General features: G+C 40.0%; 1 protein-coding gene across 5 annotated transcripts in view; it reads left to right on the top strand.

Moving 5' to 3' along the window:
- The window catches only part of CYRIB (CYFIP related Rac1 interactor B), a 75,623-nt gene that overhangs the window by 28,480 nt on the left and 24,294 nt on the right, over positions 1 to 22,849 (top strand). Inside the window, exon 1 of one of the 5 annotated variants that reach the window (XM_044450410.1) lies at positions 15,149 to 15,234. The exons of the other annotated variants lie outside the window; for them this stretch is intronic. The gene's annotated coding sequence lies outside the window, so the exon portion shown is untranslated. Of the gene's footprint in view, positions 1 to 15,148; positions 15,235 to 22,849 lie in introns of those variants that run through there. 5 annotated transcript variants of the gene reach the window in all.

The following is a 22,849-nucleotide window of genomic DNA, read 5'->3' as shown; positions in this document are numbered from 1 at the left end:
TCTTACTTCACTAACAGTTCAAAGCCTAATAGGAAGTTTAAAGCATAGGTTATTAATCCTTTGCTGTTTGGTGATAGTACAGTGAATACATGAAAGTACAGGGCATAGGACCCAAATGTTGTCTACCTCAGTCCTTTCCTCCTTGGAGATGTTTCCCATATACTAGTTCTTTGGCAGATTAACTATCATCCTGAGGATTACCAGGAGTCCCATGTAAGCTACTTTGAGTTTTGCAAAGAGGGAGTGTGTTATCAGGATTAAAATAGGTGGCCCAAAAGAAGAAGAGGAACCCCAGCACTCTTCCACTGTACAAAAATCATCTTTATACAACATAGGCATTCAGACAAGTATCTCTTTCCAAGCTTGGCTCAGAGTTGCTTTCCTCTCTGGTTGAGACAAATTCCTTTTCAGTCTCACGTGATAGTCAGTATTTTTTTTAAACTCACATAAGCATAGGAAGATGGTTTACCATTGGTTTACCATTGTATTGCCTGTACCAGGGATGGGATCCTTGACCCTCTAGAGGGCCTTTTCAGTTGTGCAGTTGTGCATAAAGATATGGTATTGGAGTCATAGGTTGTATGTACAGACTCCACAGCCCTGGTTGTACAGTGCCTTCCCCAGAGATGCTTGCCTAATGCCTATGTTGTGATGTGGGGGTGTCTGTTTGGGGGGTGGGGTAAGACCTATAATTTCAGGCATTTTAGTTCTTCACTTTTTCTTAATCTTTTTTAGATCTTTGCATTGCTGTTGCTATTTATGTTGGTTAAAGTTTCAAAAGTTTTCTTAATTCATGTTGTATTCTCTACTGATGGACTGTTAACCACTTTAGGTTTTGTAACTTGCAAATGCAAGTACCATAAAGTAATAAAATGCTAAGCACAAAAGCAAAATGGAATAGTAAGGCTTTTAGGGGAGCATACTGGGTTCTGTTTAGGGAGATGGGATGTAGATTTGTTACATGCCAATACACTAGGCTTTGGGGGAACAGCGTGGTTCTGCTGTTGCTGTTTCGGGATAGATGGGGCTGTTAGCTTTGTTACGTAGTCCTTTGGACCATCTGTACTGTGCTTTTACTGCCTGAATTATCTAGGTTTATGATTTGAGCACCTAAGCTAGTAACAACATCATAGCAGCCAATCCAGTGACAACCAAGAAAATCTTCTGGCTACCCAACTACAGTTGAAAAGCTAGAGCAGAATCTTAGTGCTTTACAGTATATTTTATAATCAGGGTATTATGTTGGTTTCTGAATTGGGCTTATACTTGAGATCTGGGTTCATATTGCAGCTGATAGACTCAAGAGTCATGGAGGGGAAAACCTTACTTTGATTCACTACTGTTGCTGAAACAGGATAATTGAGGAACAGCAAAAATTCTGAACTTCTTGTTCACAGAAAGAGTTCTGGGGGGATGTTGATAAGACAAATGTGGGAAGCAAACTTTGAGTAAGCTATTTATTTGTATTATGGCATGCATTCCTGTGACTCTTTGCTGAGGAGACCACAGTCATATGGACTCTGAATGCACTGAGAGCTATATCTTCTGGAGCTTTTTTTCCACTACTCTTTACATATATTGCTGTTTGAGATTATGCTGGGGAAGTAAATGGCCTGCTTAGCCAGGACTAGTTTTAAAAGATCTTCTAAATAATTTAACTGTATTGCAAACAAGTATTTAATGGCATCTTTCATTAAAGATGAAACGGAACCTTACTCCACTGCTGTTGAGGTTCTCCTCTCCCTAGCTGGAAGTGTAGGCTAGCTGAATGCACTGATCTACACTTGAGGCTTAAGAATGTGTGTCCCTTGCAAGCAGCTTAAATTTCTTCATCCCTTTTATTTATAAAAATAAAACCTTTTGAATACTGGAACACAGGGTAATCTTTGCCTGCAAAGGAATGCAGGAAAGGAGCTGATTTTATCTCTTGGGAATCATTCTACCTAGCTTGTGTATAACTGCTTACCTGATTAGCTGTAACATGCAAATCTGCTGCAGACAAGACAGTAGCATGGCTCTTGAAGAACATTTTTCCTGCCCTTCATCTATTTCTAAGAAGTCACTTTTCATCGTTATGCTTAGACTAACGGACTAGTAATTCTTGTTAAATGATTTGCAAGGCTGCATTCTAAACAAAATACCCTCCTTGTACATGCAATTAACACTTTGGGGCTATTTCATTACCAAGTAAAAAAAAACATCACATGGAACATGGAATGACAGGAATGATTGGATGCTGCAGTACTTAAATGAGAAGTCAGCTGAAATATTCCTCCCTCTGCAAAAGGTGAGGAGAGACATTCCTGTCTCCAGCTGTTTGAAACTATTGCTGTCTGATTATTTCCTGAAATATGCCTGCTATTGAGGGAGAATTTAAAGTACAGAAGAACTTTAAATTTAAGAAGAGACATGATTGGATCAGACCAAGGATCCATCTAATCCAGGGTTTGTTTCTTTTCCACTCAGTGGCCAGCCACTTGTCTGCAGAATCCCCCAAGTAGGATATGAGTACCACAGCACCTTCCTGCCTATGCTCCCCAACAGCTAGTACTGGAAGTAACATTTAGCCATTGGGACTAGCAACTATCAATAGCTTTATCCCCCATGAATTTTTCCAGTTTCTTTTTAAAGCCATCCAGAGCATTGGCCATCACCACATCTTGTAGAAGGAGTTCCTTAGCTTAAGGACACTCTGTGTGAACAAAAGCCTCCATTTTCTGTTCTGAATCTCTTTCCAGTCAATTTCATAAGAAGATCTTGTCTTCTAGTATTATGAGAGAAGGTGAAAATGGTTCCCTGTCCACCTTCTCCACGCTAAGCATAATTTGAGCACCTCTGTTAGGCCTCCCCGAGGCACCATTTTTCTGAGGGAAGCAATCCCAAATGTTGAAACCTTTCCTCAAGTTGCTCCAACTGTCTGTCATTTTAGTTGACAGACAGTTTCTGCCCTCTTTCCAGTTCTACCCTGTTCTTTTTAGGTGCAGTAACCAGAATTGTACATGGTATTCCAAGTGTGGTCACACCATTGATTTGTTTAAGAGCAGTATGTCAGTTTTATTTTCAGGTGCTTTCCTAATTATACCTAACATGGTATTTTCTTAGCAGGGCTTCACACTGGGTTGACATTTTCACCAATCTGCCCACCATGGTTCAGGATCTTTCTTGGTCAGCAATTGCTAGCTGAGATCCCACCTGTTTATACTTGAAGTGGGGATCCACCTGCTGCCCCGTGCTTTACACTTGCTAACATTGCTTACATTGAAATGCATTTGCCATTTTAATGCCCATTCTACTAGTTTCAAGAGATCCTTTTAGAGTTCCTTGAAAACCCTGTTTGTTTTAACCAAGTAGGTTAAACAACCTAAAGTAGGTTGTTGCCGATCCACAAAAACGGTTGAATTACCCAACATCAACCCCTCCAATCTTGTCTGAATACAGTTCTGTGTTTGCATCATTCAGTCTAGTAGCATTCTCAAGCACTGGTTCAGGGTGGCAAAGCATTTCGGCTGTTTCTAATGAAAATGTGTGATGCAGCTGAGTGTTACCTGCATATCAAACTAAATCCCTGGATTAGCTCCTTCAGTGGTTACATGTAGATGTTAAGCAACAGGAGGGAAAAGATAGACTCCAAAGTGTAACTGTCTAGAAATTGACCGGTCATCTTGCAGAACCAGTTCTGGAAATGGTCATCAATGTAGGAATAGAACCGGACATAAAGATTCAATGGTTTACTGTGTAGCTTGAGAACCCAGCCATTTGCCATGGACTTGGTAAAAACTCCTGGCAGAACTAGTAGGATTTATTCCCAAAACAAATTTTCTTTCTCCTTTTTGATTCTTTTCCTTTTATCATAGTTTTTAGATTCTAAAGGACTGTGCTAAGACTGTGTTGGGTTTTTTTTTTTTTTTTTTTTTTTTTTGGTAAACCACCTTAGAAGCCTTTTTTGGCTAAATGGCATGATAAAATTGCTGTAAATATCCTAAGTTTTAGAATAAAAGTTTGTCCTCAGCCTTCTTTAATTGCCCTTAAGTGATTTGGTTTCAGTGGTATGTTTACATAAGCATTTATCTTGCGGCAAAGCCTCCATGGTCTCCAGCTTGCAGTCTCTTAGAACCTAAAGTTTAGGTGAACCACAGGTTAATTGGAACCTAAAATAAATATGGGGGAAAGGTTTTTGCTGATTAAACATTTTAAAAAATTAATCTACTGCTCTTTTTTGAGGTAAACCAGACCTAAATTTATACCACAGTCATGAGTGAAAATTTGAACACATTACTTTTAGTTTTAATGGCTGTATGGAGGGAATTTTAATTTTACCTTCAAGCTTCAGCTGTTTTGCAGGAAATCTAACTTCCAGCTCTGTTTTGATTTTCATGGGATATGCAGTGGTATCCATTTTTTAGTCTTCTTGCAGGAACATAATATTTTGATGTGTTGTGCTCAATTCCTGCTTCACAGATGAGGAAATACTTTCTACTGGCCTACAAATACATATCAAGATAGCAGAACTGATTGTGCAACTTGGACAGTTCTGATTTCCTGTCATTTTCTCTTTACTCAGTCCTCTACTGATGTAATGTACTTCTTAATTTAAAAAACCCCCAGAAGATAAGTTGATGCCATCATGCTTATGTCTATTTTCTTTGTCAGTTGTTCTCCCAGTTCCATGTACAAAGCAGTCTGACCAAGTTTTACCTTTTCATTTGACTAATGCATGAGTAATCTGTCTATATAATTCTCGTTCCAAAAAGGCAGAAATCCTTGAAACATAATTACTGCAACCAGAAACATCAGAGTCCTCTGGTAACTTAAAGGATGATAGATCAGTTGTAGTATGAGACTTCGTGGGCATCATCCTGCTGTATCAAATGCGCAGTTGTTGTCAAGTCATCCTGCAGTATAAAGTGTTAAGTTTATCTTTTCCAGCTATATTCCATTCTTGAAGCTCATTCCAACTGCTTTGGTGACTTCCCATATTATGCTTAAATTGTCTGTACAACAAGTGGATTTTCAATAGTATTCCATGTTTTGCCATTTGTCCTAGCATCCATTGGGAATTTGAGGAACTAATAGCAGTCTTTAATCTGTCACTTTATGTAAATAGTCCTTAAGATGCTTCTAATTTATTTCAACAGTGCCTTTCCTGCTCTAAATGTGTAAAACTAGCCCATTTCAAGTAGTTTTAAAATGAGTCCTATGCATTATATTTATCCTGGCAAGCATTGCATAGCAAACGATGTTCTCTTCTGAGGAAACTGTTTAAATGTGTTGTGATCTACACTATGATTGTAATCTAATTCCCTTTTGTCCTCCTTGTGTGTATAGTAAAGCTGCATCACAGGTCCTCATAGCCTGGTTACTATCAGTGTGAAACCTGCTCTTTCAAAAGTGCCAGCCATCTGGAACTACCTAGCCATGCGCCTGTTCTTTATCATCCCTGTTGGTGTTGAAGTCTCCTTCGCCTTTACGTGGAATGACTCATCTTTCAACATTAACAAATCTCGTGCCTTGAGATATTCTTAGTTAATTTCTGAATTTGTGGCTTAGCTGCAGCTGTTTAATCTGGCTTATTAAAAGTTTCTTAAATCTGCTTGAAGTGTAAAGCAGCAACTTAATCGCTTTGGCAGCAGATAATATAGTGACCAAGAGAGTAAAGGGGAATTTCCAGATTCAGATTTGGTGAGCTCATGACACATACCAGGTTGCCTTAGGCAGGCTGTTGCTTCAGCTCCCCATCTCTGCAGTATGTGAGGAATATCTGCCATTTTGGGAGGGGTGGGGGTATATTTGGAAGGATTATTAATGTGTGGAAAGTACTTTGAATTCTCGAAAGTGCTGTACAGATACTGAGAGTTGCATAAAAATATAATTTGTTGATTCTCATCATAGTCTTTTCATTACAATTAACAAAATACCAGGTAGATTTTCAGTAGAGAATTACATATTTCTAGTTTACGTGCTGGCCACCAAGTTGGTGTTGCAGCTTGGGTCCTGCTATGCCAGCTGAATCTTGCAGACATCCGGAGTGACCCACAGGCAGACCTTAACTTGCCTTGTTTTAATGCTTAAAACGGCAAAATGAATTCAAAATTATAAGGCCTGCATACAGCTGAGGTTACTTGAATCTTTCAAACACTGCTGACCTCTTAGTTTTTAATCTTACATGCTAGCAGTTATGTTGCCATGGCAAAAGCAAAGCTCCTTTCTTCGGTTCTTTTATTTGTTTAGGATCAAGCACAAGTCCAAAGAAGTATTGGGAGTGGAGGGATAATTCTCAGGTCTTGAAGTGTATCTCAGAAATCATGAGTCCAATCCAGCAGTCTATGGACATTGCAATGTACATGTGGAAGGTCCTTAAATGAAGTCTTAAAAAGGCTAAAAGTTGCCCTGCACAGTCATACAGCTTAGTCAGGGCCCAGCTTAGGCCATGCTTCTGTCTAACTCAGCATCTTGCCAACCACCCAGCATCTTGCCAAGACACCTACAATCAGGACTTAAAAGGTAGTAGCCTAGCCTTCCTCTGTTGTCTTTTCATCTGGAGTTTAGCAACATACTTCCCAATTATGTGGAGACTACATTTAGCTAGTCCTTTTCTCCAGAAACTTTTTACATTTTTTCAGCCATCTATACAAGTGGCCATAGCTAAGCTGGGTTTCATCATTAAGCTGTGGCCCTTCTCTACGGAAGGGCTGCAGCTCATTCCTGAATCACATGATTTACATGCAAAAGCTACTAGATCAATTGCCCGCATTTTCAGGTAAGCCTGGGAATGACCCATATCTGAAACCCTTGAGAGCTGCTGTCAGTCAGTGTAGCCTCTACTGAGCTAGATGGACTGACTGAATCCCTGGAGAAATTCAGAGCAAAACCATTTTTTCCCAAAAATGTTTTTTTGGGGTGGAGGGGGTCCCCCCAAATTGAACAACTTTAGAATATGAAATAAAGTTTTTAGAATTTAAACAAGGTCTTTATACATGTGTTACTCAGCTTTTACTCTCTCTCTCTCTCTGAAATAATTCTAAGAATGCTATAGGATAGCTGACACTTAAATTGGAACTGCCAGTATGCAACAATCTGCTGGTGCATTTAGATGAGGAAGTACAAGGAAAGATACTCAGATTTGCAGATGATGTAAAAATGGGTGGAACAGCAGACACCCTAAAAACAGAATGTAGATCCAGTGCGATCTTGATAAACTTGAACATTGGGCTCAGAGCAGCAGAATGAGATTCACTAAGGTCAAGTGCCAAATTCTCCATCTCGGAAAAAGAAACCAAATGCATCAATACAAGATGGGGAATATGTGGCTCAACAGAACTGAAGAAGAAAAAGATCTCACAGTAATTGTGGACAGTAGACTAAGCATGAGCCAACAATGTGATGCAGCTGCCAAAAGGGCAAATGCTATTTTGGGATGCATTAACAGAAGTATTACTTCCAAATCAAGAGAAGTAGTAGTTCCTCTATACTCCTCACTAGTCAGACCTCATCTGGAATACTGTGTCCAGTTCTGGGCACCAAATTTAAGAAAGATGCAGGAAGCTTAGAAAGGGTCCAGAGGAGGGCAACAGAAATGATCCAGGGTTTGGAAACACTGCCCTATGAGGAGAGACTTTGAGAAATGAGCATGTTCAGCCTTAAGAAGAGAAGACTGGGGGGGGGGGGGCATGATATCCATCTATATGTACCTCAAAGGCTGTCCCAAAGAGGAAGGTCGAGATCTCTTCTTGCTGATGCCAGAGTGTAGGTCATGGAATAATCAGTTCAAGTAGCAACAACCCAGATTAGGGCTGGACATCAGGAAAAGCTTCCTCACTGTCAGAGCAATATGACAGTGGAACCAGCTGCCTAGCGAGGTGGTGGGCCGTCCCACACTGGAGACATTCAGAAAGAAACTGGACAGCCCTCTGAGTGGGATGGCATAACCTGGTGTCCTGCAACAGCTGGGGGTTGGACCCAATGGGCTTCATGGCCCCTTCCAACTCTACTATTATGTGATTCTGTGAAAGGCCTCTTATTAGGTAGGTAGCATTTGTAAATAATATGAAACCTGTCTCTTTATGGTGTAGGACCCCCCCCCCCCATCAGAGTTTAAATTCTGGCAACACTGCTACAGTCTCCAATGACAGCTTTCCACCCTCTGCTATTACAAGCACATTTTACAGCCTCAGACACAGCCTTGTTGTCTTAAAAGGCACTGTGAAGTAACAGCAGGGACTTCACACTGAATGAGTTGCCCTCCCTGCTGTGGGCTTTAAGCAGGCGTAGGCAATTGGGATTTGAAGTAGCAGTCAAGGCTATATTTATCAAATAGGAATTAGCATGCAGCATTGTCCTGTTGTTTTGATTGGCAGAACAAGCATCCCAAATGTAGAGGTAATGCCAGTGTAAAAGATTCCTGTTTATAAAAGATCCCACTGATGAATAAGTTATGAAAGGACACAATGAATCCTAGCATCTACCAAATTTTGTTCAACAGAAGTCAGATAACAGTTCTTGTTCTGATTTTAGCAAACATAACTGAATGTGTTAATCTTAGTAGTTGTGCTCATCTCAGTGTACAAAGATAGAGCAAGTGCAGCAATGTCTTTTTCTGGTACAGCTAGCATTTGCATTCCTATGCTTTTGAGCTGCTTGCAGTAGTTGTTAGGCTGCTGTCTACCTAGTCATAATGACTGTCTTTTGAGACAAACAGAAGTTGATATTGGTGGCATTTAATTTGATTAAAGGTAGTCTATTAGTATGATACAAGTTACAAACAAGATTGCACAATAAATGGGAAAAATATATGGGCTGTATCAAAACTAGCTGCTCTGTGAACAGAAGGGACTCCTTCTGTTTGTATAACAGACAGATCCCCTGGAGGCTTCCTGCTGGCAAAAGGAGGAGACCATCTTTATTGGTTCCTCCTGCTGTATCCCATACAGCCTTATGTTGTTCTGGAGGCCCCACAACAGTCCAGATGTGAATTTTAGGCAGCTACAATGGGAAGAAGGAATTGGCGAATATCACCTCCCTTTTCCTTCCTCCAGCATTGCCAGATGGCTACCAGTTATTTGTCTGGACATAGCCCTAGATGATGATGGTGGTGGTGGTGGTGGTGGTGAAGATGATTGCATTTATACCTTGCCTTCTTTTCCTCTTGTGAGGAACTCAGGGCGGCTTTCTCCCCCACTTTTATCCTCACAGAGCCCTAGCAAACAGGGCCATGGGTCAACTACAGCTGTATTACCATTGGACACCAGCTAACCTTGTCTGTAAGCCTGCAGAACTGATTTCTCCTTTATGCTGCAGTTTTCTGCACCTCCCTAAAATCTATTCCGTGGGGTTAGAGGACTTTGCAGAGCAGATCTGGCGTATGTGTGAAGACTGGAGAAGTCCTGTTTGAGTGAAAGTTCATTCCTTTTATGTTGAATGGAACCCACAGGTATTTTTTAGAACCTTAGAAGACAGGTACATTAAATTGTTGGCAATGTTTTAAAGACAGTTTTAGCAGTTTGAAACCTGCTGGGTAAACTGACCTGTAGAGGCCTGAATGCATATGATGCAGTTTTAATCCTGATTAGCTTTGGCCCAAAAAGCTGCCTGGATGGGAGACTCCCTGGGAACCATATGCTAGAGATCTTCAAGGATCAGGCGAAGGAGAAGCATCAAAACAAATTTGAGTGCAATATTGCAGACTACATTGATGGAGTTAAAATATGCCTTGCTGAATCAGAGCAAAGACCATCTTTACTATTGTTCTGTTTTTCATCAGTAGCTAGCCAGATACCTCTGGGAGACCACAAGCAGGACATGCAGGTAATGATTGCTGTATGTTTATCTGTAGCATCTGGCATTCAAGGTGCTGCAGGTTTCTGAGCAGATAGGTCCTACTTAGCTGTCACGGCACATAGCTGTTTACCAGGGACATGAAAAGCCATTGCTGATGGTGATCAGTTGTAGGTATGGATTCTGAAGTGTGAAGAAAGTCTTCCTTTTCCTCTTTTCAGCGATGAACATTACAATTACGAATATGCAGACCGGGTAGATGTCTAGGTGTAGTTTTCTCAAATGTTGTGCTTAGGTACTCTCTGAGGGGCCTTTGCACTATCACTTCTTCAGGATGTTGTCTGAAAGCGTGAATTTTCTGTGACTTTCAAACTTTCAGATAATGCAAGTGAAATAGTACAGTTTGTTTGGAAGAGGGCTTAAAAGTAGCATATTAAAACACACAGGACACAATGTGGGCATTAGAGGAGTGTTAAGAGAGGGCTTTCACGCTTAAGTGGTGTGTGTATGCATTTGAATTCTGCAGAACCTGTACACATCTAAAATGGGGAACTGGGGTATTCTGGTCACTTGTCAACCTGATATTCATTCTCCTCTTAGATTTTGAGCAGAAAAAGCCATGAACTTTTGCTAGCAAGGGGCAGAAAGGATTATATATCAGAAGATATTTTCATAGCTACCTGTAGTATTTCTAAGTGTTCACAGTGGGAATGTGATCTGCAACATAGCTGTATTTTTCCAATCTTCAGACACAGAAAAGAGTGGCATTGAGTGAAGAGTCTTCAGATTGGGAATTCTAGAGTGAAGAGATGCCTTTTTAACAGGCATCTAATTACACTAATGGAAGGAACCAGATGGATTCAGGAGGGAAAAGAAATTCCAGTGCACTTCATATTGTTGTTGATCATTTTAAGAGGAGATAAAATGGATACTTGGGGTGCACTCATATATGTGTGTGGAAAGAAACTCCTGCAGTTCCCAGCACTCACCCACCCAGCCATGCATGAGCATGCATAAGATTGCACCCTTAAACTTTTGTCTAATTAAGCCTTCCGCATTTGCTTCAAAAGGAGAAGACAACAATATGGAATAATGCTTGTTTGGAGCTGACACTGCATTAAAGTGAATGAGGGCATCTCTTAAAAGCAGTTACCTACAATGACAACTATATCCAAAGTATGCCGATTCAGTGTCTTTATTTTTTATGTGTATTTTCTCCTTTCAGTTCCCTGAGCATCTGAAAAAGAGGGTGCAGAATTGTTAAAGACTGTTTATTATTCTCATCTCACAAAGTAATACACATATTAGTAATTCATGTTATTCATGTTAGTGATGCACATGTTAATTCTATGCAGTATATAATGTTTTATAATGTTTAATTCTGTGCAGTTTCATGAAGTTCACAGTTTGATTTTTGTTTCTCCCAGAGAGCAATAGGGTTTATCATTTTTTTCCAGAAAATTTTCCAATTCAATTTACACTAATTTGCATAGAAATGTTTGCTTCAGAAAATTTCAGGGTGCATCTGTGAATCATTGGAGAAGTAATTTAGTTTGTTTACTGAATATAAATAAACAGCAGTGAAAAAGTGACCAAGGTTTTATTTTGTTTTGTTCAAATACACTACAGGTATTTGACCTGAAATATCAGAGGGGGGAGTTAAAGCCCACTTAATATCGTTTAATATTATGTTAAATAGATAGTTTTACTGGAATACTGTAAAGACAATAGCACAAACAGCTTTTACATGGTTTAAATGTAACAAAGAAACAAAGGTATTGAGACCAACAAAGGCAATAAAAATTGCTGACATATCCAGTTTTCCTCAACCTGGTGCCTTTCAAATATTTGAATTAAATCATCCAGCATCCTTTAGTCAGCATGGAAGGTTGGGGATGTTGGAAGTTGTGGTCTGACACAGTTGGAGGGCACCGAGTTGGGGAAGGTTACACGGATCAATTTTAGCAACCCAGAGAGCTGTACATGATGTGTCAATAACCAGTCAAGTGTTTTAACAGAGTTAAAATTTCTTCTACTTTTGTTCTTGGTGAATTGTCACTATGTATTAATGTCATTTCACTCGGAAACATACATATATTTCAGTGACATAAATGGTTTTTCTCACTCGCTAGGAATAAATAGCATGAAATACATGAATTATTATTATTAGTATTTCATTTCTATACTGCCTATAGCTAAAATGTGACTTTTTTTTATTTTATTAGAACATTTCTGTGCCGCCCCTTGCCGAAGCCTCTTTGAAATTGCTGAGTTTGCCTAATGGTGTATTTGCAATTAGCATCTGTTAATTGTTGCCAAAGAACTTACGAAAGACATTTTTCCCCAGATAATTAGAGCTAGAACTGAGAAAAGTGTCCACACTGTACCCATTCAGCATATTATTTTGTAGTCTCCCACGATTGTATTTATGTATGCCTTTCATTTATACCTTGCTTTTCTACCAAAAGAGATACTTACAATTAAAATTGTTTAGCACAATAAAACAATACAATAAAATATATAAAATAAAATAAGTAGCACCTAACTCACCAATCAAACTTACCGATCAAGTGCCTTCTTGAATGAGGCAGTCTTTGCAAGCTGAAGGAGCAGCAGAGAGGAAGCAGAGGGCCTCTTTCCGAGGAGGGCATTCCACAGCCTGGCTGTGGCCATAGAAAGGCCTTCCCTTGGGTCACCACCAGGCACACACTCTGAAGGCAGCCGTCTCAAATGAAGGCCCTCTTGAGAAAATAATGAGAAATTTTGACCCTGAGAAAGGACCAAAAGGCAGTGCAGCCCCAGGAATGGACAGCTTGTGAGAGAGGGTGGCCACTTCACTGGAAGTACATGGAAAAGGACACTCTCATCCCAATCACAAGTAGTCTGCATCCATTCATCTGGGATTGGGCTATGAAAAGTCCTATGTGGGATTGTGACTAGGAACTGTACTTCTGTGGGAGCACTGAAAAAACACAGGTGCCAATTTCAGCACCCAGGCGGTGTTCTCATTTGCATTATAATCTGCCCCCTGTGGCTTCCATGACATGCTTGAGTATATGCAAGCAAGATCTGCTCAAATCTCAGAAATTAGGGACTTGCTTGAAGTAGATTTCCAGTGGTTAGGGCTGGGGTTTCAATTCTGTGCATAGCTTCTTGCCCCTGGCCAGACTAGCAAAGCCACCATAATAGATGGGGGAAAAAAGATGTGCACCTGCTAAATTTGTGTAAATTGTTCAAAGTATACAATTTGGTTTTCTTGAACTAGGTTTTAATGTTTTTGCTTGTCGAGCAGCCTTCTTCAATCAGGTGCTTTTTTTGGATTTCATCTCCTGTCAGACCCAGCAGTCTGGCTGATGGTTAAAAATGCTGATACTTACAGGCAAAAACATCTGGAAGACACCAGGTTCTAGAAGGCTATCTTGGCTATTGATTGTAGATTCAGTAAGAACTGTATTAATGTGCTGAAAGCTGAGCTCTTCTGCCTTTACAAAGAGTTCAACAGGTAAAACACTTTCCGCAACTCCTGAGTGTGCTCTCAAACCTTTTAATGATCTGGATCTGGGGAAAGGACAACTGATTGGTGCATACAAGTGTTGCTAGCTCTACAGAACAGCCTTCACTCTCCCGGTGGTACAGAGAAGAGCAGCATGTACTTCAAGGAGCTTACTTTGTAGGCTGTCATGAGCTACCACTTTTACACAGCTGAGCTGAGGTGTCCTCTCCCCCACTCTTAAGCATGTTCTGATTTGGCCAGTCAGAGTGCAAGGACTTTGCCAAATCAGAATTTTCCCACAGCAGTCATCTCTAATGTGTTGGTAGGCAGACATTGCTCGTCCTCATCAGCAATAACATCATGCCCGTTTCCCGTCTAGTTCCCTCTCTAAAATAAAACATCATATAGCTTATTTAGGGACTTTACAACTATTTGCCTGTTTTTATGGTAGCTGACCTTGCTACCTATTCAGTTTTGTATGAACAAAATTTCCCACTTCCTTAAACAGAAAAAGAGGGAAGTATTAAAATTAGTATGATCAGCACATTAGTTTCTTTCCAAATTTACGCTTTTCTAAAAATACAACATCAATTTTTTAATTAGTGCCTGAATACAACCATTTCCATTTTTAATAAGATCTGTTTGACAGATGAACACACAATTTGGACATCCTTATACAAGGCATACTAGTAAGCAACTACTTTAGCTTTAAAAAGACTACTGTCAAAAACATTTAAATTGGCAATATTTTCTTTGACAATATATTTTCTCACATGCTGTGAGGCTAGAACAGCATGCCACATTTTACACTCTTCAAGACACGTGTGACTGTTTAACTCAGGTTAAAATTGTGTTTTAACTTAGCAGTTTTGTGTTGAAGTAGGTGTACACTATAATTTTGGACAGAGGGCTGCCTGTGATACTGACTTAGGGATTGGAGGCCATGCACGTACATACACACACATCTTGCAGATCCTAGTGATTTGGAAACAGGTGCATTTTGCTCCCTGGTAGCAACAGTGGAAGATCACAATCTGTATCAGGTTCCCTAGTGGATGGGGTGAAGAGAAGGCTTTCTCTGTGAATAACTATATGTTGCCTACAGGATGTGCAATCTTGTTCTTTGGAGCCGTGTGTAGAATTTCAGTATGGAATTTGCACTATTGAAATGCATGACTTTTCTGTAAACAAGGTCATGTTCCTAGTCCTTATGGATTGTCCAGATTTTTTCCCTTCACTGAAGGTAGTCAGTATAAAAGGCGGTAGTGTTCACTTGGTGAATCTTTTGGAGATTTGTAGATGCATTCTCTGTTGTAATGTTGAGCTCTGTTGCATGAGCACTCCCCATGTGAGTCTCCAAATGTTTTGGACTGCAGTTGTCACCAGTCCTGTCAGTTAGCCATGCAACCTGGGACTAGTGAGAGTTCTGGTCCAAAACATTTTGAGGGCATCATGTGTGCAGAAACTGCCTTACCCACTCATTTGTATCGACTGGATCAGTCACATGCTTTTGATATTTGTTTTACTCCCTCAGTACTTTAGGATATTTGGCCCTACAGTAACTAGAAATTGGAATCTGTGTGAGCTTTGTGACTGATGTGAAAAAGAGCACGAGCTTTGTACTGGAAGGCTCCAGTTCAAATCTGAACCATAAATCATGAAAGAGCTGTATGAGAATGTTGGCCTATCTAATAGAATATTGCAAGGATTGTTGAGATAATATATGGAGAGCATTGAGGAAACCGCCTTCTTCCAGCTCAGTTTGTTCACTTGATGTAGTGTGTTTCCCTTTTTTAAAGAAACTAAACTTGAGGATGTGACTCAACTCAGTAGAAGGAAGGAAACACTAACTGAATGCAGTCAGAACTTGTGACAAATGGTGTACAGTTGTTGAAGAATATAGTTTGTTGCTTACAGGGCCTTAATCGTTCACTTGCCAGCTGTCTTTAAGGTGATTGCTTACTGCTGTGGTACGTAATGTTTTCTAGCCCTATAAACTACCTTGGAAATACCTTAAGAAAGATATTTCCAACTTGCTTATTTCAGTTGTGTGTTGTTAACCAAACATTTACTGATGCAGTTAAAGGGCATTCTTATTATGGAATGGATAGCCTGAATGTTGAACATAGAATACGGTTTAGTCAACCTTTGAATGTAGATTTGGAAATCGTAATGTCTATAATCTAGTCAAGTGAAGTTCTCTTTTTTCTTTGTGCCTGATCTGTTAGTGTTTAAAGCATTTTAATGGAATTTTAGGGCTGTTGTTTGCCTGCAAAATCTAAGCAAATGTCCCTTGGGGGGATTACTTTTCATTAATTTTTGAGTTCTTTGTTCTGTGTTTGCAGTAGCAGCTTGATGTCTTGCCTGGTTCTTAAACATGTGGATCTGCCTCTAAAGCACCTATTATCCAAGATGCGGTCAAGTAAAGTGCAAGCATGAACAGCTCCATTGGCTATAGCTGAATGAAGCAAATGAGGCATGACTTTGTGGGGTGTTCTGCACTCCTAAAAGTACTGGAATATGCGAAAGTTCAAGCATAGTAACTTTCTCCAAGCATGCCTATTCTCTGCTAGCTAAAACCAAATGATTTTCCTGTATCAGCTTTTCACAGTTGAGTGACAGATGTGTGGGCATGAGAGAAAGATGGTGCAGTAACATTTTTCAAATCGACTTCTGCTTGCCACCCATACTAGTATCACAGTATCAGTTTTCAGTTTTCACCGCATGCGATATTCAGTTGCCTGGAATTAAAGGATTACAGGAATTATTGTACACATTTGTACTGTTTCTTATTTTTACAGTTATTTTCATATTAGGAAGTTGTTGACAGCTCAGCTTACTCATTGTAGTAATTATTCACCTGAAAAAAATGTTTGCTGCTGCCACAAGCTATCATGGATTCTTGCTTGCCTTTCTCCTGGTGTTTTATCAAGCTGTGATCCAGTGGAAGGTAAATTGAGAAGCAGGAAACCTATTGCATGCTATCTATTACCTATCTTTAGTGACCAAGCACACAAAGTCATTTGGAAACCAAGACACTGCAGGGAATGTCCCAGATAAACATTGAGATATTAGGCCCCCAAATTTTTTCCTGCAGACTCGTTGGCACTGAAAGCTGCGGCCTTTTAGAAGTGTGTGTGATGCAGCACAAGGAGATGTAAGTATGATTAGGTCAAGATGCAGTTCGTTATATTTCACTGCAATAGGAAGATAATGAATAACTTTTTCTTCAGAGTACAGCGTTTCTTGAGTGTATGGTGGTGGGTGTCTTTGCTTAACTGACGGTATTTTGGGACTAGGATTCTGACTGGTAGGGTTTTGTCCAAGGTGGCATAAAGGCACCTGATCAGGTTCATCCTTGAATAGATGAAGAGTATAAGCTGCTTTGAGCTCCATGGAAAAAGAATGTATATACTAAGAGACTATAAAGGCCTGTGAACATAATGAAGCTGTTTTGATTAAACTGAAAAGTGCAGGTTATTTCACAGTCTTAAAATATTGAATGTGGTAGGGTGAAAAGAAATGTTAGTTTACCTCTGTTTCCTAACAAAATGGCAACTAGATCAATTAGGACTTAGGAGAAGGAGACTAGAGAAATAAGTTTAGAGTGTGGTATATTTGCAGAGAGACCATAAAACTGAAACTGGAGCAAGTTATGTTAACAATCTTTAGCTTGTGAGAAAGGGGATAGTTTTTGCAGTGGCATTCAGGAATTTCTCTGTGCTTACCCTGTATATACCTCTGGCTGATGCTGCACTTTCCTACATGGTTGGTTCAGATATGTAAAGAGAGAACTCAGCAACCTTATATGTTCTTAGTCTGGCCAAATTCTCTTTGTGGAAAGCTAGGCACTATTATAAGGCAGGAGACTACATCATGTGTTTTGTTTGTTACAAGGAAGTGTTTCATTTTTAGGAAACAGGATGTCTTCAGCTACTTTGGTAACACATTTCAAATTTCTCTCTATTATTGAAGTCTCATAACCATTCTGATTCCTCTATGAGTTAGTCAGGGAGGTTCAAGCATCTTCATGTATTTAAAAACTTGAATATCTATGTCTGCTATGGCTACTATATTGTAACTTTTAAAACTGGAAGTTAAACCAAGGCAAGATAGGAAATGAGATGGGGTGAGAAGAATAGTGACAAGATTGCAGCGTAGACTTTACCACTTCCATGTGTGTGTCCCACTTCTGTAGTTTACTATGTGAGAAGATGCAGATCTTGCCATACCTTTAATCAGCGTGCCTGGGGCACTGCCTTTGATTTCTAAGTACAAGATTTACTATGATCAAGGGACGTTTCATTTTTCTTTCTTATTTCGGATGTAAATTCTACTTAGTACATTTTACTTGGGAATCATTTTTAGCGTACCTTTGGAGTCTTGATGCTCAGTCATATACAACATATAGGAAAATTGTTTACACCTCATCTGTGTTCCAAAAAGTGCTTGAACTGGTTTCCAGTTTGGAACTACAGCAGATCTTGCATGTAATGCATTACAGCAGTTTCAGTTGCTTTCATCTGTACTTCCTCTTAATTTATCTAAGACATTAAAAGAAGAATTTGAACAGTACTTAGCTTGCCTAAAAAGAGCTTAGCTTTACACCCTTTTGAAAGTGTGGAACCATGTATACATGTGTACATGGTTCCACAAACATGGCTCCTTATCTGCACTCCTTAATCCTCTTCCTAGGAATCTTCTACCCAATCCAGTATCACATGATACCTCCCTTTCCCCTTCTCTATTATGCATTGCAATTAAATTTATGGGAGGGATCTTTTTGTGTCAAGCTGGGTAGTGCAGAGATGTCATGCCTTTCCAGACTCTGGCACAAAGGATAGGATGGGGGTTCAGCATTCTGTTGCTCATCAGATCTTTAGTCTTCTGAAGTCAGCAAGAATCTTTCTGCTCCTGATGGCTGTCTAAGTATTCTAGTAACTGAGTGAGTGACCCATGCATTATGCTTTGAAGATACTCAATACTGGAATGTTTGTAGGGCGGTAAGTTGACCTTTCCCCTCCCCTGAGTCCTTTGTGTACATGAAAGCAGGATTGTGGGGAAATGCAAATAATGATGGAATACTGACGTGACCTAGAACTGAATGTTTGTCTTCCTTCCAAGGAGCTCAAGAATACCTTGCATATGGTTCCCGGGTAGTCTTCCAGCTGGGAAATGTTATAGAACCAGTTCTGCTTAGCTTCAGTAAAAGAAGTATTTCATGAGCCTTTGGACTATTTTGCTGATGTGCAAAACTGTTAGGTGAACTTTCCTACTCAGGGAAACTGTAGGTCCTTAAGGAGGCAAAGAGAAATTATTTGTATGCCAGTAAGTCTTTATGGCATATTTTCTTCCTCGATACTTGCTATTAAGCCCTTGCAGTTTCACATACATTTGCAATGTCGTTGCCATGTTTTGTACAGTGCTTCCTCCCTAAAGAGGCTGCTACTGGTAAAGAGATGGAAAATCTGACAGTGCACCAATCAGTCTGTGAAAATGCAACTCATTTCCTTCAAGTTTTGTGTGAAAAGAGATTGTCCTGAAACTTTCCCTTCCTTTTTCACTCCTTCTGTTTTGGGTCCAAGCTCCACCTGCATAGCACGGTGTGATGTTGCTTGTAGTGTAGTATGGGAGGGGCCTGCTGGCAAAGGGGGCAGCGCTGCAGATTGTCTAGGCTACATTGCAGTGTTCTGAAATGGAGGGATGTTCTGAGAGGTAGAACACTCCCTGTTAAGACAGAGCGATGTGGCAGGGGAAGGGCCTTGCTTCCATCACGGTTACTGCCCATGCTTCTGAAGAGGGACGAGGAGGCCTCCTTTTCAAGTATTGCTTGGTTGCTTCAAAGAAATAAATATGCAAAATAGGTAAGTATTCCTTCTGTGGAATCAGGTTCTCTTGATGCATGACTGTGTGGGCTGTCAGTTCATGCTGTGCTCTCTGTGAGTGAAAGTCAGCATCTGATTTGAACCTGTTCAGCAAGCTAGATGGTGTCACTTGTAAGTTATTCTGTGGCTTGCTGAGATGGTGGGTGGAGAGGAGGAAGTTGAAGTTCAGCATCCTCTTCATTCATTTCAGACATTTAAAGTAATGCTAGTCTGCATATCTGAAGAAATGGATGCATTTTTTGGCCTTTTGCATAATTCAGCTATAGTGAGGAGCAGGGGTTTCTTGATTGTGGTTTTAGGTCTACACAATAACTTGAAGCTATGTATCTTACCCTGGACCTGTAATGGTTATATCAAGTCCAGTTTTTTCCAGAAGGTCTTTGGGTGTTAAATAATAGAGAATGTTTCAGAGCTGCTTGTGATCCAGAGTGTATGGTTATTTGAATGTATTATGGAGTATTTCAGTTGGATTTATTATTGTGTTTTTAATATTATTTAACCACCCACCTTGATAGAAGGCCAAGGTATAAATACTCCAAATAAATTTATTGAGCTATCCCATGCAGTACCTTTTGGGTCATACCAAGTTGAATCAGTTTTTTAAAGCTGCTGAGAGATGGATTTTTTAAAGTATTAGACAAACTCATGGACATTAGTATTTGTCTGATAAACCAAATCAGCCAAGTAGTATCTGTGAACTAAATCAGCTTTCTGTAAACACATCCATTTTCAAACTCACAGTCAAGCACTATACCCATGTGTATCAGATACTGGGGATAAGAATCAGAAGTTGGCTATCTCTCTGTTACACATTGTTCTTGTAAGCTTCCAAAAGAGGTTAGTTAGCTACTGTTATAGAAAAGAGTTGTTTGGACTAGATGGTTCCTTGGACTTGGCATATATTGGTAGCTCTTCTGTATTGGTATTGAGTAGTGTGTAAATGCTCTTGTGATCTTTAATTAATTCAGAGTCTGGTTCAAGTATCACCATTTTCTTATTGGCTTTCATAAAGCTAGAACTAGAGTTGTGCTACATGAAAGTTGTGGAATCACAACTGCTTGTCATTTCTAACACTTGTGCATGGAGGCCTTTAACGATCTCATTGGTTATCAAGGAGCCTGAGGGGACTATCCTGATGCTGCTGCTTCTTGTTGAGTCTCTTTATTATATTTTCAGTGTATCTAATAATTTGAAATTATTTTAATTTTGTTTTATGTTATTTGTGTTGTATTTCATTGGGTTTTTATACATTGTTGTAAAGCCTCCAGAGAGCTTGGTCTGTGGGGTAGTATAATAATAATGGCCTATGACAAGACCAGGCCAGCCTGAGTGGAGGTCTTTCTCTTTCTCTTAAAGAGACAGACATTCTTTAAATCGAACGAGGGCCAGCCTAACATTCTGCCATACTATGGCATAGTGCATCTGGTTGTGGGGGTGCATCTAACTTTAGAAGTGTACATGTATACAAATTGATTCTCATGAATGGCTATGGTCTCTTAACATACTGTGTCATAGGAATAATGATTGTTTATGCTGGATCACTGTGTACCCCAATATTTAGTAGAAGTGTTGAATTTTGAGTAGCATTGCTACATGAATCCCTTGGCAGGAATGAGGGACAGGCAGGATAAAATACAAGGAAACAAACACCTAAATTCAGTATTTGTAATTCAGGGATTGTTATCTGACCTAAGGACCTTGTCCCTGAAACTGAGTTGATTTTGTTTGCTGGTGCTTTTCTAATGCCATATTGGCAGTGTTTGCGGTGCAGGAGGAATTAGAAGGCTTAGCAGCTTATACAACATATTATGTATGAATAGATGTTAGGTCTTAGCCTGTGCTTGTGTGCATAATAATGATTACACAGTTGTCTGTCTAGAATTAATTGCATGAAAATGGAACAGGAGACCTATCATTGTGGGAAAGTAGTACTTTGTCAAATCCTTAGCTTTGAACTAGACAGTTGAAAGCAATTTTGAAGTTTCTTTTCTTTCCACTACTGAGTGGTAGGTGGATTTTTAGCACAGTATGAATAAAATCACCATTATTTATTTTTACTAATATAAAGAAACATAGAAAAGCTGAGGGACCACAGTGTAGACAAGACCTTGCCTCTGCTTGAAGGGTATTGTACATGGAACACAGCATGGCCTTTTTGTTCACAAAAATGCACACTGTGTTTATGTATTTCTGTAGGGATTTCTCAAGAGCATGCCTTTCCATGTGCTTCATTTTGTCTTCTTGAGGAGCAATACACAGTGAAAGCATGCAAAATTATCCTAGTTCCCCTCTCTGCCTCTTTTAAAGAGGAAGTGGTCCTTCTCTCTGTGGTGGAAGAGGCAGGTGCGGAAGGTGTGGGCCACGTCCTCTCCTGCCAGTGTTCACATAAAGTAACTGTTCAAAAGTAAGATGCACCTTCTTGTTCTAACACTTAAGTAGGTGCAGGAGCTAAAACACAGTAAAAAAACTGGCTCAAGTGAAGTCGCAGGTCGTCAGAATGTGTTTTCACATGTCCCCTCATTCTCTTTTGTGCTGCATCAGTGGAGCAGTGGAGCTGCTTGGAAGCTATTCTGTGTGCCTGAAAGTGTATCTGGTAAGCAGTTACAGGACTGTTCTCTGAGAGCATGTGTAATGCACGCTGACCTCCTGAATGGCCAGGGCAGCTTTCCCCTGCTTGGTTTCTTTCAGATGTTTCAGTTCCTGTTAGACTGAGCTACGTACCATAATCAGTGGTCAGAAATGTTGAAAGTAGCAGTCACAGCATCTGAAGGGCCCCAGTTGAGGAAGTCTGGACTAGACTCTCATAACACAGTGGCATCTGATAGTGCGGCCTGCAGTGTTACGGATGTTTCACTCGAAATGGTCAAAATCCAAAGAGGACGGCTAGTTGACAGCTTCATGTGTTCTCTTTACATATTAAAAATTGATTCCCCATTTTTCTTTAAAAGTAAAATTGCATGTAAGCATTCAATATTTCTTGAGCCTCCAGAGACCAAATAAGGTTGCTCTGAGAATCATATCTGGCTCTTCAGCCATGATATTTGTCCATCATTGTGCACAAGGCATGTTAGATAATTTTGGGGTCACTAGGCATTTTGTGGGAGTCAAGTGATACTTCGTAACTCCTGTCATCCTTTGAAGGAAGATACAGTTTCTCTTTCCCCTCCCACAAAATTACTAAATTGAGCTTGCTTTGCACATCATGTCAAGGAGCACTCTGCCCTCACTGTTTTGAAATCAAGTTGAGTAGAGAAAAACCAGGTAATACAGTTTGTTTGGTGTGCTTGTGTTTAAATTTGCTTGCTTGCATTACAGTACGGTAACATTACTGTGTGTTACGAATAGAAAAAAGACAGTACCTCCCACAGTATGGGAGCCAGTGTGGTGCGGTGGTTAAGAGTGCAGGACTGGGATGCAAGGGATATGATTCTAGTCCCCGCTCAGCCATGGTGCCAACTGGATGACCTTGGGCCAATCACGGATTCTGTCCAACCTACTTCACAGAGCTTTTGTGGGGATAAAATTGAGAACAGGAGGAAGAGAATGATGTAAGCTGCTTTGAATTCTCTAAAATGGAGGAGGAATATAAAACAAACAAATAAATAAATACATATGCTGAACCTGTGCCCACTGGGTGTGGGCATTTTATTGCATGTATATGAAGACTCTGTGTGTGAAATGTGGTTGATAAAAGCACCTG

Source organism: Varanus komodoensis, unplaced genomic scaffold (genome assembly GCF_004798865.1).
Source record: "Varanus komodoensis strain SLA01 unplaced genomic scaffold, ASM479886v1 scaffold66, whole genome shotgun sequence".
Lineage (NCBI taxonomy): Eukaryota > Metazoa > Chordata > Lepidosauria > Squamata > Varanidae > Varanus > Varanus komodoensis.
Note: the sequence above shows the minus strand (reverse complement) of the source record. Positions and strands in the feature narration are given on the sequence as shown.